This window comes from Rhinolophus ferrumequinum (genome assembly GCF_004115265.2).
Source record: "Rhinolophus ferrumequinum isolate MPI-CBG mRhiFer1 chromosome 5 unlocalized genomic scaffold, mRhiFer1_v1.p scaffold_110_arrow_ctg1, whole genome shotgun sequence".
Lineage (NCBI taxonomy): Eukaryota > Metazoa > Chordata > Mammalia > Chiroptera > Rhinolophidae > Rhinolophus > Rhinolophus ferrumequinum.
In genome coordinates, this window is record NW_022680355.1 from 6,935,923 (window position 1) to 6,952,253 (window position 16,331).

Below are 16,331 nucleotides of genomic sequence, written 5' to 3' on the forward strand. Positions count from 1 at the left end.
CTTTTACTATACTACATTTTTTTTAGTTAAACATTCACCGTATTGTTTGATCATACCTCATATTTAGAAAATCAACGACTACTGGTGAAAGTTTCCTTTAAACATTAGATTTGACCCATCAACAATTCAATAACTACGAGTAGAAGAACTAATTTATTTGGATATTTTTTCTTTATGTCAAACAATGATTTGTTTATCTTAATATATTTCACCTTTAAAAGCCCAAATCATTTCAAAGAGTTATAGCTTGTCCTTCTTTTTTCTACATATTTATGATTACCAACTTTTAAGAAACTTTGTGAAGGCCTATGAGAAATCAAAAGAAAAGGACATTTGGAAATAGAATTTGAACTTTTGAGTAAGAAATATTACCCTAGAAAAATTGGTATAAGAAAAACATAACAGAGACACTTTTAAAATCTCCTTTCTTTGAGAAACATTAAGATATGGTGTACTTAAAAAAATTTTTTATATAACTTGTCATAACTGATTTCGGCCCATGTCAGAAACGCTTATGAAACTTATTTGGAAAATATCTTGAACTGAAAGTTTGAGATAATTCAAATGACTTCTACTGAAAGTAATCATTAAAACTAAAGAGCAAATGGTACAAATCAAAGTAAGCTCACCATCTCCCCCTTCCCTCGTCTCCTTTATTTTATATACATCTGCATAAAATTAAGAACTCCACTCTGCTGTAGTTGTTTACTGATACAAAGTGTGACTTAGTCATTGTTTTGCTTTCAAGGAAACTTTTGTAAAATATAATGTAAATGAATTAGTGGAAAATTAATTTAAAAACAAGGACACATAAATATAACCTCAAATTTTGTTATTATTAGATTAAATGGGCTTAACATTTCTCTGTCAAACAGCCATAAAAACTTCTAAATGCTCACTCTCAATTTCTGTACTTATTCCATTGCAACCAAGTAAACAATCTGCAAACCAGCACCAGCTAACAGACCACACTTTGCACTATCTCAGAGACCAAGAAAGAATGCAACCAAAAAATTAGGAATCAGTGATTAAAGCTTTATTCAAATAAAGTACTCTACAAGTTTGCTGTTTAAGAATATATATTTAAATCTAAAATAAGTGCATTGAATATAACTTTCTTAAAATTAACAAGTAGCTTTATCTATAGTCAATAATGTAAAAACTATGTATGGTGTCAAACAGGGTACTAGATTTAACGGGGGATCACTTCATGAATTATATAAATGCCTAACCACTGCACTGTACACCTGAAACTAATATAAAATAATATTGAGTGTCAACTATAATTTAAAAATACATATGTAGTCACAGGATGTGAAGTACAGTATAGGGAATATAGTCAATGGTATTGTGATAGCTATGTACAGTGTCAGATGGGTAGTAGACTTGGTGGGGTTATCGCTTTGTGAGGTGTGTAAATGTCTCATCATTATGTTGTTTTGTACACCTGAAACTAATAATAATAAAGAAGCAGCTTTATCATATTTGAAGGCAAGTACAGAGTTTGGATGGTATTTGAGCATGCAATCAGTTTAAATGAGAAAAAAATTGGGGTCTTGAAAATAAAAGAAACTATAAGTTAAATTAATCTAATCTGTCTGTTTTCCTTCAAGAGTAATACTGGCTGTCAAAGTAATCCTATAAAGAATCCCTGCTTGTCCAGTATAAAATGCTACTTTCTCTAAATGAGAGGGAAGGAGGCTACATCCACGGGCAGCATAAAATGGACTGACGATTATTCACTGGTTTTAATCCAGAACTACGACTGACCTCTCTCTACTACAGAAGAATAGTTACTGGTATATTTCCTGTTCTACACTAAGAAAACAGAAATAGGGTAATTGCAGGTTGAAAACAGAAAATAGAACCAGAGCACCTAAATATCACGATCCATTCCAGTAAAGTCTGCTTAAAAAATAAAAAAAGAAAAACAGCTGAAAGGCTCTTCAAAATGACACCTTTTTCAAATCAGCTTTCACCTTTGTTTACAGCTTTATAAACCACAGTTATCTGAAGTAATATTAAAAACTGGCAATTTATGGAATAAGCCTTCTGAAATAATAAATCCAGAAACGATAGTTAAGGGCACGCGTGCGTGCACACACACACCCCCCTGAAGAACAAGGGTGTCTTGTTACTGGCTGTGTGTTCTGATTTCTCAATTCTCTAAAAAAATCAAAATTCCCATAACAAAGAAGAAACCCTGTTGCTTCCAATTCTTGAACTGCCTTAATTAAAGAAGTATATATGCCTTTCCTATGTGATTCCTGAAGACAAATGCAGCACCAAAGAATGAAACTAACAGGTATCAGGTTAAATTTTAATAAGTAATATTAACAACAGAAAAGACGGTCTAGGAAGAAAGTAAGTATATCTCTATTACCAGAGAAAATCAAACAGAAGGTAGATAACCAACAACAATTAAACAAAATTATTTTCTAATATTATGCTCAATACTAACATTCTGTTAGTCCATAGTGGTCCTAAAAAGAGACGAAGTATTTCCTAGCACTTGGCTAGAACTCATCTTTTTTCCTACAACAAAAGAAACAGGCGTGACAGGTGGAATTTTGCTGAAATAAATCTAAATCATATACAGAGGGATATCAGCATTCCTCAAATATGCTATTGTGCCCAAGGTTATTCACGGTAAGAAAATTATGTTTTTAAACAAAATTTGAGACAAACCTGAATGTAACATAATGTGGTATAGTAACTTAAAATTAGTTTTAGTAGTTACTTACTAAGCCCATGTAATTTTATGCTCACTGCTTAAAACAACACACAAGAAAGGAAAGTGTTAGCCAAGATTGTAGAGATGAAGGTTTCTCTAGTTTGAAATACGATTTGTAAAAACAGCAACCTACCAACTAGATGGGTCTTTAACATTTTTCTTTTTAGTAAGAAGGAAGTTATGTTCAACCTCACTAGTTAAAATGAAAATTAAGATGGAATTTTTCACCCTTAAGAACATAGAAAATGTAAAAGTCTGACTAGAATATCAAATACTGACTAGGCTTTAGGGAGTGTAAATTAATATAGCCACTATAGAAAGTAATTTAGCTGTGGCTAACAAAATTCACAATATTGTATAGCCTCTGATCAATTAATCCACTTGTGAGAATATAACCCAAAACACACCAGATACACAGCACAAAATATATTTTGTATCACACCATAAACTTTATGGTTGAGACCTGCTGTAGGAAATACATTTTATGTAACAGTGTTCTGAGTTGTGATATGGTTTCATGAAAAAATAAGTGCCCTTTACTCTGACACTTTCTATTATATTCTACTCTTTTTCAAAATGCGGATTCCAATCTACTAACTTGATTTCACTATCTGCTGTTATGGGAGACTCAGCCCCCCAAAACTGTAACTATATATATAAGTCGGCATTTATAAAATTGTTCACTGTGGTATTGTTTAAAAATAGAGAAAGCACTGGATATTACTTAAAAGCCCATCAACAGGTAGATAATCAAAATGTAAAATAAAATGTAATATTATGAAGCAGTTAATGAATTAAATTAGATCCATGTAAGATGTATTTCTGTGTGTGTACATATCGTATTTCCCCGAAAATAAGACCTAACCGAAAAATAAGCCCTAGCATGATTTCTCAGGATGCACTAAATAAAAGCGCTACCCCAAAAATAAGCCCCAGTTAAGATCGTCAGACAGATGGACACATTTAGTACGTCCGTTGCAACACATGACAGACGTATTGAACTATAAAATAATAACATAAATATATAATTAAATATAAATAAATAATATTATTGACATTAATACTTAAAATAAATGATAATATAAATTATAATTAAGTGTTTGTAAATACCCAAGTGGGCGCCTTTGGATGAGAGGTAAATGCCTATGTAAACAGATGAACTCCAGACATATTGCCAAATGATCAATCGGAGTACACAATAACATGCGCACTTGATAATGAATGGGCGTGGTTGTGTCTAATATGAATCTTCATAATTCAATACATCGTGTGTTGTAATGGACATACTTAATGCACTCGTGTGAAATGAAACATTTTCTGAATTTTGGCGCCTGCAATTTTTTGTCGCCTTTGTGTGGACCATCATTCTTAACTGTCATCATTTTTGTCGCCACTCCTGTCTCATAAGTCTTCAATTAACACTTCATTTAACGTTATATTTAAAGGGAATAATATTTTGACCCAGACAAGATGAGTGCAAAAAGAAAGAGCTATTCCGTCGAGTACAAGAAAGGAATCATGGAGGACTCACAGGGCAAGAATCTTATGGCTTTCTGCAAAGAGAAGTTAGATCTCTGAATGGTCTGAAAATGGCGAGCAGAGTCCGATAACCTCAGTCAACAGGAGGACGAGGGAAATGCTAAGAAGCGCAAGTGCGGATCAGGTCGGCAACCATTATTTCCTGAGCTGGAAGACATCATCTGTGAATGGATTGCTGACAGGAGAGCAAAGGCTTTGGTTGTGTGCAGGGCTGATACTCAAGCATTTGCCCTTGCAGTGGCACCACAGTTAGAAATATCCCCCAGAAGAATTCAAAGCATCACAACACTGGCTGGATGGCTTCCTTCAGCGATATGAACTATCTCTAAGATCGACAACACTGTTCAAGCTGGAAGATACTGAAGTTATTAAACATGCGCTTGCATTCAAGTCCTTTGTTGATGGCATCGACTTTTCTAAATACCAACTCTCCAACATAATTGCTATGGATGAAACTGCAGTGTTTATGGGCCAAGGATCTCAAATAATAAACAATCAGAGGGGTGCCTCGTCAATCTACATTCCCTCCACTGTTTACGAAAGTGCACGTGTTACCTGTATTTTGGCAATTCGTCTGGATGGTAAGAAAGTCCCACTTCTAATCATCACTAAGGGCAAGAAAGATAAGGTTGAACGTGTTTCAGGCATTTGTGTTCTTGAAACCGAAAAGTTTGGTGCACACAAGCAGTTATAAGGAAAAGGGTCGATTTAATGCTGCCACTTGTTTTGCGAGGTGGCCAAAGAGGTCTGCTAGTCTGGGATTCAGCCAGCACTCACCGCGCTAAAGACATGAAGAACTTCCTTGCAGAGAGAAGAATAGATCGAATAATGATTCCTGCAGGAATGACTGGCTATCTCCAGATGTTGCAATAAACAAGCCATTCAAGGACCATTTGCGCATGGAAATCAATGACTACGCTGAAAGTAGAATGGAGAGAAATCATTCTACTTGCAAGCCTAGCCTTGAGTGAAGAATTCATGGGATAAAATCACTGACAGCTGTGTTGCCAATGCACTACGAGCAGGATACATAGACAAGAAGTGCTCATTTAAGGAGAGCTCTATTGCTGGACATGAGAGATTGGGGCCAACGGTTCTACAGGAAATGGAGTCGCAAGAAATTCTAGCTGGAATTCAGGGTTTGGAGAATTATGACGATGTCCCAGAAGAAGATGACATGACTGTATTTGAATAAATGTAGATTGTTGTTCATGAAGAAATAAGACATCTCCTGAAAATAAGCCCTAAAGCATCTTTTGGAGCAAAAATTAATATATGACCCAGTCTTATTTTCGGGAAAAATGTTATTTTATAAATATAGAGTGAAAAAAATATTCCAAGAATTGTATATTTACATAGATTTCCAAAAATACCATATGATTATGAATATGTATACATATATGTAAAATTATGAAAATGGCCTAGAACTATATGCATATATAAATTAATATATGAACTCACAGTGGGGCAAGGGTATTCCGATTGTACAGGCTGGTTAGAGAGGCCTTTGGCTACATATGTAATATTTTAATTTTTAAAGAACAATTCAATGTCACTTAAAAAAATATTTGGAAGAGTTGCAGCAAGTTTTGAGATAGGAATTGGAGTCGAATGAATAGGAGTAGAGGTGAGAAAGAATGAGGTATAATTGAGTAGAACCAGGTGTACATATCCATACACTTGAATCAATGAATAAGAGGAAAAGGAAGCTACAAAGAAAAAAAAGACCAAAATCATAAAGATGAAGGAAAGATTAGGGCGGTAGGTAGCAACAGCTGGGGGCGAGGGGAGGGAGCATGAAGTGGGCTGAAAAGGCCTAACAACTGGTAAACTGGTCCATTCCTCATTGGTGGTTCAACTGTATAAATAAAAGGGTGGCAGCTTAGTGGGAAAGTACTTAGCAACTCTGTTTATACAGACAACAGAAAGTGCCACTAGAGTGGCAAATTGAACTGTGCAAGACCAATTAACCCTTTCACCTTAGTGTTTTATATTAGCTATCTTACTTACCACAACTGTGTGAGATCTACACTGATATGTGTTAGGACCAAATGCACTTATAAATCACTGTAACATGTATTGATAAATTCTGCAAATTCCATGAAGCATATCCATTTTATTTAGTGTTCTGACTACCTCCTTTGCTACTTTCATCTGGTTTTAATTAAGAAACACTTTCAAAGGAAGAGAGGTTATCCAGAAACTCAAATTACACATGTCCTTTATTTATTAAACTATGAATTGATTACTACTCAAGCTTTTTGGCCTAAAGAATTATTTTAAAAGTTAGATTCACCTAAAATTTATTCTAGATAAATTAGGGAAGAATAACATATTTAAATGGGCAAAACACATAATAGGAAAATCCTAATATACACTGAAGATGTCTGTATAACAACCAGCTGCAATAAGCAGTTACATCTATAATTTTAATTTACTATACAGGAGAAACTTTGCATCTTGAGAATATATAGGGCTATAAGATGTTTTTTTAAAGACAGTTTATTGCTGGAAATTGTATTCATCTTACTGATTCCAAAATACAGTCATGTATCTTCTTTAAAGTATCTGTATTTTACAGAAAGGATCATATTTTCTACACATTCTATAAAACCTAGAAAAGTACCATACTCTTGGCATGCAAGTACTTCATAATGACCAATGTTGTGAAGTATTGGCATATGAGAAAGGTATTCCTTCTATGAGGTAGGAGGGCTAATAATAAAAGTAATTGTTCAACAGTAAATTAAGGCAATCCATATAAATGTTTATTCCTTAATCCTAACACTCTGTTTTTTTTCCTACCCACAGTTCCTGAAGATAAGGATACCATCCCACTATCAGCTAAATTCCATGTCAAATCTTCTCTTGGTCATGTTATTTATAACTGAATCTTTTTTTTTTGTTAAAGCTTATAAGAGTTTATTTGAACCAAACTGACGACAATTGCTGGGAAGCAAAATCTCAATGGATGGAGAAAATGCTCCTTATAACTAAATCTTAGTAACAGTTACTTTTGAAATGCTGGTCAAATATTGGGAAAATGCCAACAGATATTTTTGAGGTTGGGTTTAAAGGAATATACACAGTGTTTCTTAACCCAATGAAGGTCAATACCAGTCTGGAAACGTTACACCTGCGTATTAGGAGCAAGGAACACTTCCCACTTCTGGGCTCTTGCCAAGGAGTAACTAAAGGCAAAAGATCTGGAGAATTCCGCCTTCATCATGCTGCAGAGTCTGTTTATTGACTTCTATGGCTGTTAAAACTCAGTGAAGGAAAGAGAGACACAGCAGCTTCCGTCTTTCTCTAAGTCTTTTCTTGAAGGGGCCACCCACTAGGTTCTCCTATTTCTCTTTTCTTCCACAACACCACCAGCACAACCACTGCAAAAGCAACCAATCAAAACGAGTAGCACCATTCAAGAGGAAATGGGGCCAACAGTGAGCAACAGAAGGAAAGAACATGATAGCTCCAAGCGTGCCCTCCTGACTGAGCCAGACAATACCAATGCTTCTCTGCAGGTAGGTGGACAATATGATGGAGACGCAGACACCTGGCCCCCTATTCCCTTGACATATTCTCAGAAGCACAACAGCAAATCCTAGTACTTAGTACTTAAATACCAGACAAAATTCAAGACTTTATCTTCTTGATTTTTAAAAAAGAAATCTACCAGATTTACAAAATGAAAAGAAAAATGAAATGGACTATGCCAAGTAAATTTTTTTTTTAGCTAAATGTTGCACTACATAGTCGAATTAATTTACAAAGCTCAGTTTCTCTAAAACAACTGTTACAGGTTTTCTTCAAGAATTCACTTTCTCGTTTTATAGATAAACACATAAACTATAATAGGAATCAAAATCAAAATTCCGAAAGAGAAATTATTTCCAAAAACGCCATTATTAATTTAACCCAAGCAAGAGTTTGTGTGGCTGAAGTAGTACAGATAACTTTTCCTTTCTCTTCTGAACACTCTAACCTCTGGAGCCAATTTTAGACTTGAGTTTACAATTGATCCCCACTGCAAGGGACCAAAATACATACACCCAGGAGTCAACAGTCAATTACCATAATTTCTTACACATTGGATAAAGCAAATACATCTTAATACAGTCAATATAATATTTAAGTTAAGAATCAAGAGACTTATGTGCTAGTGCTGACCCCACATGTGACCATTATATCACTCTGGATTCCCACTTCCCCACCTGGATAATTTGCCATTTCTGTCTTTGGGAAGGCTGATAATATTGTCTAATATAACAATTCTTCGAAAATACTACAGAAAAAAAATAAATGAAAAATTTTTCAAAGGGAAAAATATCTATGACCAAATTATTTTTCTACATTCTATTCATTAAACCAACATTTAGATGATAATTCACTGCAGAAGTTTTGTGTTTTTTTTTTTTTTTTAATTACATAAGGATGTCTACTTTCTATTTAAGAACATCTGGCTTTTTTTGTAACTTAGATAAGTTTCAATATTTTTCTACCTAAAGCTCTTCTCCTTTTCAAAGCCCTATCTGTCTCTTTCTTCATCAACCAAATAGATATATAGAGAGATTTCTCTTAACTCTTTCTAATAGGTAATATAATATTCAAGAAGCACTGAAGAACATAAAATATAAAAGGCCACTAGCCACCTAAAAGCCTTTGTCCGTCATGAAAGGGAAATTTTTACAGGGAGGGAGAGAAAGAGAATGAGAACCACAACATACAAGAATTTCCATTATTTCCTGAAGCAAGATTTTGTAGTACTCATAAACTGATAAAGCACTTTATAGAATTCAGAAAGCTTCTCCCTTCAGTCAAGTGGGAAAGTCAATTACCAAGTGAAAAGATGGGCTCGGAACCTGGTAAGACAGAAGTCAACAACTTCAGCTTGAAGTACTTGCAGCAGAACTAGGCAATGCTGTGGGACAACACAGGCAGGCCTGGTGCTTAAGGAAAAGCAGTCCATCAATGGATTATACCTTGTCTTGCAATGCTGCTGAATTATTTCCTGTCCACAAAAGGCAGGAATCATATCATATAGTTCTTTCTAAGAAACCTAGCACAGTGCTGGGGACTAACAGAACATAATAGAATAGAAAAAGGCATAGGAAGAAAAGGGGAAGAATTTAAACAACTGGAAACATACACAAAACTACTACCCAGAAGAGATTCTACAATACCCAAAGATCCAAAGGCTAAAGTACTTTTAAAGAACGTCATAAGGCTGCCCTCTATTCAAAGACTCTGTAAATTCAACAAGTGATATGTTCATACAATGTTATCAGAAACATCTAAGGTTACAAAAAACATAAACACCAACTCTTGTTAAACACTGTCATTGATGTGCACACATCCTAGCAATCAGTTACTCAGCTTATTGAAGGTTAATTACTGCTATGAATGACATGTGCTTCTTTAACTTGAACTCATATGTATGTGATTAGGGGAATATGTAAATAGTGGAATGATGTCCTTATAAAGCAAAAGCTGTGTTAGCACAACTTTTTTCACAGCATGCTCAATTTTTTAAATGATCAGAGACAAGTTTTCTTACGATTAAAGAGAAAGCCTTTAGCAATATTTGAACACCTTAAAAAAACAGCTAGAAAATCTCCCTTTAATGTAAATAAGTAATGAGTTAGTGGCTGCAAGAACTTCCATGGTCTCCACTGTATAAAGTTATTTGATGGAAGCTGCGAGTACAGCTGAAGAGCTGCAGACATTTCCTCCATTTTTAAACTTACAGATCAATAAAAAAAAATGAGTGTGACGGAGTTTTCAATGGCCAAATGAGCATGAAAATGATAGTAATGGAACACAGCCATAGAATAAAATAAATATTTATCAGTCCATACTAAGTAACTGACAAAACAGTGAGAAAGAATATTCCTTCCTTCTAGAATTCCCAGTATAAATACTGAAAGAATATTGGAAATAGAAAAATCTCCATTTGGTAAATACCACGGTACAATGGATGCCAAAATTACTGGGCAAAAGTATGATGAGAAATAGGATATTTGCATAGCCTCAAAGTATTTTCCCACAAGAAAAATGACAAGAGAAAACAGGAGCTTTATAGTAGAGAAACCTGGCAGACACTTAACCAAGTAATCAAAGGTAACATGAGCCATAAGGAAATACATGGTATCATGTGCCTGCTGATAGGATATACTGAAAAGGGCACAACATCACACTGGGGTTTTCATGCCAAACAGGCGCAGCCTGGATTTAATCATGAGGAAATACTAGACAAACCCAGACTGAGGAACATTCTAAAATATAACTATCCAATACTCTTTTGAAAAGTGTCAAGGTGAAGAAACACACAGACTGAGGAACTGTCCCTGAATGGAGGACATCAATGAGATAACCAAATGTATGATTCTGGACCAGAAAACAAAAAGTGTCAGTGGGGCAGCTGACCATTTGAATAAGATCGGCACATTAGTTAATAGTCTTGTATTGATGTAGGACTATTTCTCTACGCGTCACCCAGGATATAGGGGATTTTTGAGTGAGTGAACGTCGGGATAATGTCTCGTGAGACCAAAGAATGGAAACACAGACCCAGGAGAGGCAAAGAGTTTTAAAAAGAGGAGAGTTTATTAAAAGTAAAGAGTAAAGAGCTGCAGCTCTCGGAACAAGAGGGGGTCCGGAACAGGTTGTCCTGTGACTGAGGCAAAAGCTCTTACTTTTATACCTTCCCCTGCCTGTTTGGGGAAGAGGAGCTGGAGCCTTCTAATGGAATTCATCTATCAGGTTTGTCCTGTTTGCCCATGATGAAGGGATTTAACGAAATAACCTATCCCTATCTACTAGACCTGCTCCTTTGTTCGGCCAAAAGGGATTTGAGATAATTTATTAACCTCAAGGCCCTTCTCATATCTCTGTCCTGGAGTGAAAGAGACATTCCAGAACCTGGAGTTTCAGGATATGGCTGCTATTTTTTTGGTTTGTTTATTCCACCAGGGACTTCCCTGTCTACTTAGTAATATGCTAACTAACCTGTCTCAGTATCAATAATTTCATAGTTTTGATAATTTTATTAAAATTATATAAGACATTTGGGAAAGCTGGGTAAGGGGAATAAGGGAACTCCGTTACTTTTACCACTTTTTTGTTAAGTCTGAAGTTATTCCAAAATGAAAGATTATACGTAAAAATAGTTTTAAGATATATTTAATTCTAATATTTGAAGTCAATGATTATACATCCCCTTAGCCTTTCCATTTCACATTAAATATGTTCATTGGACAAGATTCCCAGAACCCCTACAATATTTGTAGCTCCTTTAAAAAAAACTATTTGTTTATGTATGTGTTAACAGGAATATACATATATAGATTGTATCATACTGCTCACTTTCTATGCAAACTAGAATTGGTTTTTAAAAGCAGATGCATTATACTGTTCACCTAATTCAGCTTGTGATCAACTCAAACGTGAGCATTTATCTTACTAAGGTCAAACCGTATCTTCCCATTTTACACTTGTGCAATTGATTTTCTTAAGCAAAATGTAGAATTACATTTCCCCTGATTACTTCCATCCTTTTGGTTTCAGCTCATAGTTTGCACTGGTATGGGGACTAGTTAGATTATTCTGAATCACAATTTTATCATTTATTCAATCGCTATATATTGAATACATACCATTTGCAATATACTACAAATTGAGAGTCTACACAAAATTTACCATGCAGTGGACATATTTGACTGAAAGGGTAGGCAATAGGAGAAATCTCTAAGAATAGATAGTAAGAAATAACATAAAACAATGGTTATGATCTTTGAAGCTAACAGGTAAGAGTGTAAATCCTAACTCCACCAAATAATAGTTTTGTGACCTTGGCAAGTCTCTGAAATTCAATTTCCTCATTCATAAAATGGGGAATAAAATACCTAACCAGACAGGGCTGTTTTAAAGATTAAATAATATATACTTAATTAGCAGTTTGCCTTTTCAGCAAATGGTGCTGAGAAAATTGGATATCTACATGCAAAAGAATGAAGTTGGGACCCTTACATTACACCTTATTCAAAATTAGCTCAAAATGGATCAAAGACCTAAACATAAGAGCTAAAGCTATAAAAATTTAGAAGAAAGCACGGGGGAAGCACTTCATGACATTGGATTTAGCAGTTATTTCTTGGATATGACACCACAAGCCCAGGAAACAAAATAAATTGGACTTCATCAAATTAAAAACTTTTGTGTATTAAAGGACACTCTCAAGAGAGGGAAAAGAACCCACAGAATGGGAGAAGATATATGCAAATTATATATCTGGTAAGAGATTAATATATAGGTCCTAAAGAACTCCTATAACTCAACAACAAATATAACCTCTCCAAAGATATACAGTTGGCAAAAAAGCACAAGAAATAATGCTCCACATAGGATTACAGCACAGGGAATAGAGTCAATGGAATTGTAACAGTTATATACCATGTTTCCCTGAAAATAAGACCTAGCCAATCAGCTCTAATGCGTCTTTTGGAGCAAAAATTAACATATTTTACTATAATGTAAGACCGGGTCTTACATTAATTTTTGCTCCAAAAGACGCATTAGAGCTGACTGTCCGGCTAGGACTTATTTTCAGGGAAACATGGTACAATGTCAGAGGGGTAGTAGATTGGGGGAGTGGGGTCATCACTGTGTGAGGGGTATAAATGTCTATTACAACGTTTAGACCTGAAACTAATAAAATAAATAAAATAAAAACTCAAAAAGAAATGTTCTACATAACCAATCATTAGGGAAATGCAAATCAAAAGCACAATGAGTACTACTTCTCACCCATTTGGATGACTATTATAAAAAAAACCAAAACAGATACTGGTGAGATTATGGAGAAACTGGAACCCTTGTACATTACTGGTGGGGATGTAAAATGGTGCAGCCACTGAGGAAAACAGTTTAGCAGCTCCTCAAAAAGTTAAATACAGAATTATCACGAGACCCAGCAATTCTACATCTAGGTATATACACACACAAAAACTGAAGGCAGGGTCTCAAACAAATACTTGTACACCAATGTCCATAGCAGCATTATTCACAATAGCCAAAGGTGGAAACCTAAGTACATCAACAGATGAATGTTTATACCACACTTTGTGGTATATACATACAATGGAAAATTCTTCATCCATAAAAAAACAATATAATTCTGAGACATTCTATAACATGGATCAACCTTAAAGATTAAGTAAACTACACCAGATACAAAAGGACAAATATTATGATTCCATTTATATGAGGTACGTGGAATAGGCAAATGCAGAGACAGGAAACAGATGAGCGGTTACCAGGGGCTGGAGCCCAAGGGAACGGTGAGTTCTTATTTGATGGGTGCAGAGTTTCTCTTTGGGATTATGGAAAAGTTCAGAAATGCACAGTGATGATGGTTGCACAGCACTCTCAATATACTTAATGCTATTAAATTGGACACTTAATGATTAAAATGGTAAAATTTATTTTATGCATATTTTACTATAGTTTTTAAAAAACAAAAAGAGCTGTTAGCATATTGTACTACATAAAAGTACTCACACAGTAATTTTGGAGGCAAAGTTAATGAAGTTAAAACTATATATAAAGAAAAAAACTCTGAAATGATATAAAAATGTTAAAAGTGGTTATATTTGCTTATTTTTAAATTTCTTTTTTCTTTGCTTTTACATACAAATTTTAATAGAAAAAAATTAAAGAACCCATCATACAGGTAAGAACAGTGTATTAGAAATGGGGTGCTCCTGGGGTGGCCAGTTAGCTCAGTTGGTTAGAGCACGATGCTCTTAACACCAGGGTCACCGGTTCAATCCCCACATGGGCCACTGTGAGCTGCGCCCTCCACAACTAGATTGAAACAACCACTTGATTTGGAGCTGATGGGTCCTGGAAAAACACACTTAAAATAAATAAGAGTTTTATAAAAGAAATGGGGTGCTTGTAACAGAAACACGAAATATCCAGGGCTTAAAAAAATGATAGGGGTCTATTCTCCTCTTACATAAAGTAAATACAGAGGTGGTCATCTAGAGCAGGTATGGTGGTTCCATAGTCACAAGGACCCAGGACCCTACTATGGCTCTGCTTTTGGGATCTCAAGGTTACCTCAAGCTGCAAGATGTGTGCTAAAGGTATTTATTTTCACAGATATCTACATTCCACTGAGCAGAAAGGAGGGACACACAATGGCAAAATACAGTATCGCCCTTTAAGGGCTCGACCGAAAGCCCAATCCTATGTTTTCGTTCATTGGCCACCATTATCTGCAAAGAAGACAGGAAAATGTCATTTTTTGTCCCCAACATCCAACAATGTAGGAGCTCTGCTATTAAAGAAGAATGGATAGTGATTAGTAGTCTGCCACGGATTCTTAAAATCATTTTTCATCTAACTAAAATTTCAGCTTTCATCTTTACTATTTGGAGTATTTTCTAAAAAGTATAAAATCTAATAAAAATACACATACACTTTAAAAAGCCCTTAAGACATTTTACACTAAAGAAATCATATTTTAATGAATGTCAGAACTAAAAAAATTAGTGGGATCAAGTTCTGACAGCAAAGATGCAACAGTAGAAATAATCTTCTGCATTCAGTTTACACAGGTGTGTATATGTGTGTGTGCATTTGTATGGAAGAGGCTAAATAGTGAAAACTTTTAAATGCTCAGACATGTCACAATTCATTTACAGAGCAATCTGTCAAGCAAGACTCTCAATTTAGAAAACCCTGAAAATTTCCCATAAAAATAACATCTATCATTTTTTTCTAACAGTTTTGTTGAGGTATAATTTACATAACAGGAAACTCACCCATTGTAACTGTTCAACTCAATGATTTTAATAAACTTATAAAGTTGCACAGCCATCACTAAAAGTCTGTCTTAGAACATTTCTATCACCTTAAAAAGATCTCTCTTCAATCCCAGACTGTGACAACCACTACACTCTTGCTCTCTTCCTTAATAGATTTGCCTTTTCTGGACATTTCATATAAATTGTATCGTATAACATGTAGTCTTTCTAAGTCTCATTTCTTTTACTTAGCATAATGTTTCTGAGGTTCATCCACATTGTAGTTTATACCACAAGCTCTTTCTTTTTATATGCTAAATACTAAATGGTATTCCATTACCCATGTACACCGTATTTTGTTTATTCATTTATTCGTTGCTGGGTCATCTGGATTGTCTCCAATTTTTGGCGATTACAAATAATGTTCCATGAAGATTCATGTACAAATCTGTGTATGGGCATATATTTTCACTTTTGCCTTAAGACACTATAGATACTTAGGAGGAATTGCTGAGGCCTATGCTAAGTTTAATTTTTTTAAAAACTGCCACTGTTTTCCAAGTGGCTGCAACATTTTTCATTACCTCCAGATTCTCCACATCTTTACCAATAATGTTTCCTGTCCATTACCTTGATTATAGTCATCACAGTGGGTGTGAGGTGCTATCTGTCTCCTTATGGCTTTAATTTGCATTTCTTTAATGATTCATGCTACTGAGCACCTTCTTCACGCACTTATTAGGCATTTGTATATCTTCTTGGATGAAGTGTCTACACAATTTTTTAGATTCTCTTTATTAGGTTGAGGAAATTACCCTCTATTACTAGTTTGTTGAGAATTTTTATCATGAGGAGGTGTTCAATTCTTTCACATGCTTTTTTTCTGTCTGAGATGATCATGTACTTCTTGTGTTCGATTCTATCAGTATCGTGTGTTACAATAACTGATTTTCAGATGTCAAACCAACCTTGCATTCTTGGGACAAACCCCAAATGATCCTGGTGTTTAATCCATTTTATATATTGCTGGATTCATTGGGCTAACATTTTTGCTGGAAATTTTACATTTATAGTCATGAGGTTTATTGGCCTATAATTTTCTTTTCTTGTGACACCTTCAAATACTTTGCCTGTTTTTTTCTCTCTTTACCTTCCGGAATTTTCATAACACATTTGTTGATATGCCTGACAGTGTCTCAAGTCTTTGAGTCTCTGCTTATTTTCTCTCATCTTTTTTGTTTTACAAA

General features: G+C 34.9%; 1 protein-coding gene across 1 annotated transcript in view; it reads right to left on the minus strand.

The window, feature by feature from the left end:
• DNAJC1 (DnaJ heat shock protein family (Hsp40) member C1) overlaps positions 1-16,331 on the minus strand; it is a 187,563-nt gene that overhangs the window by 155,474 nt on the left and 15,758 nt on the right. The window lies entirely within an intron of this gene.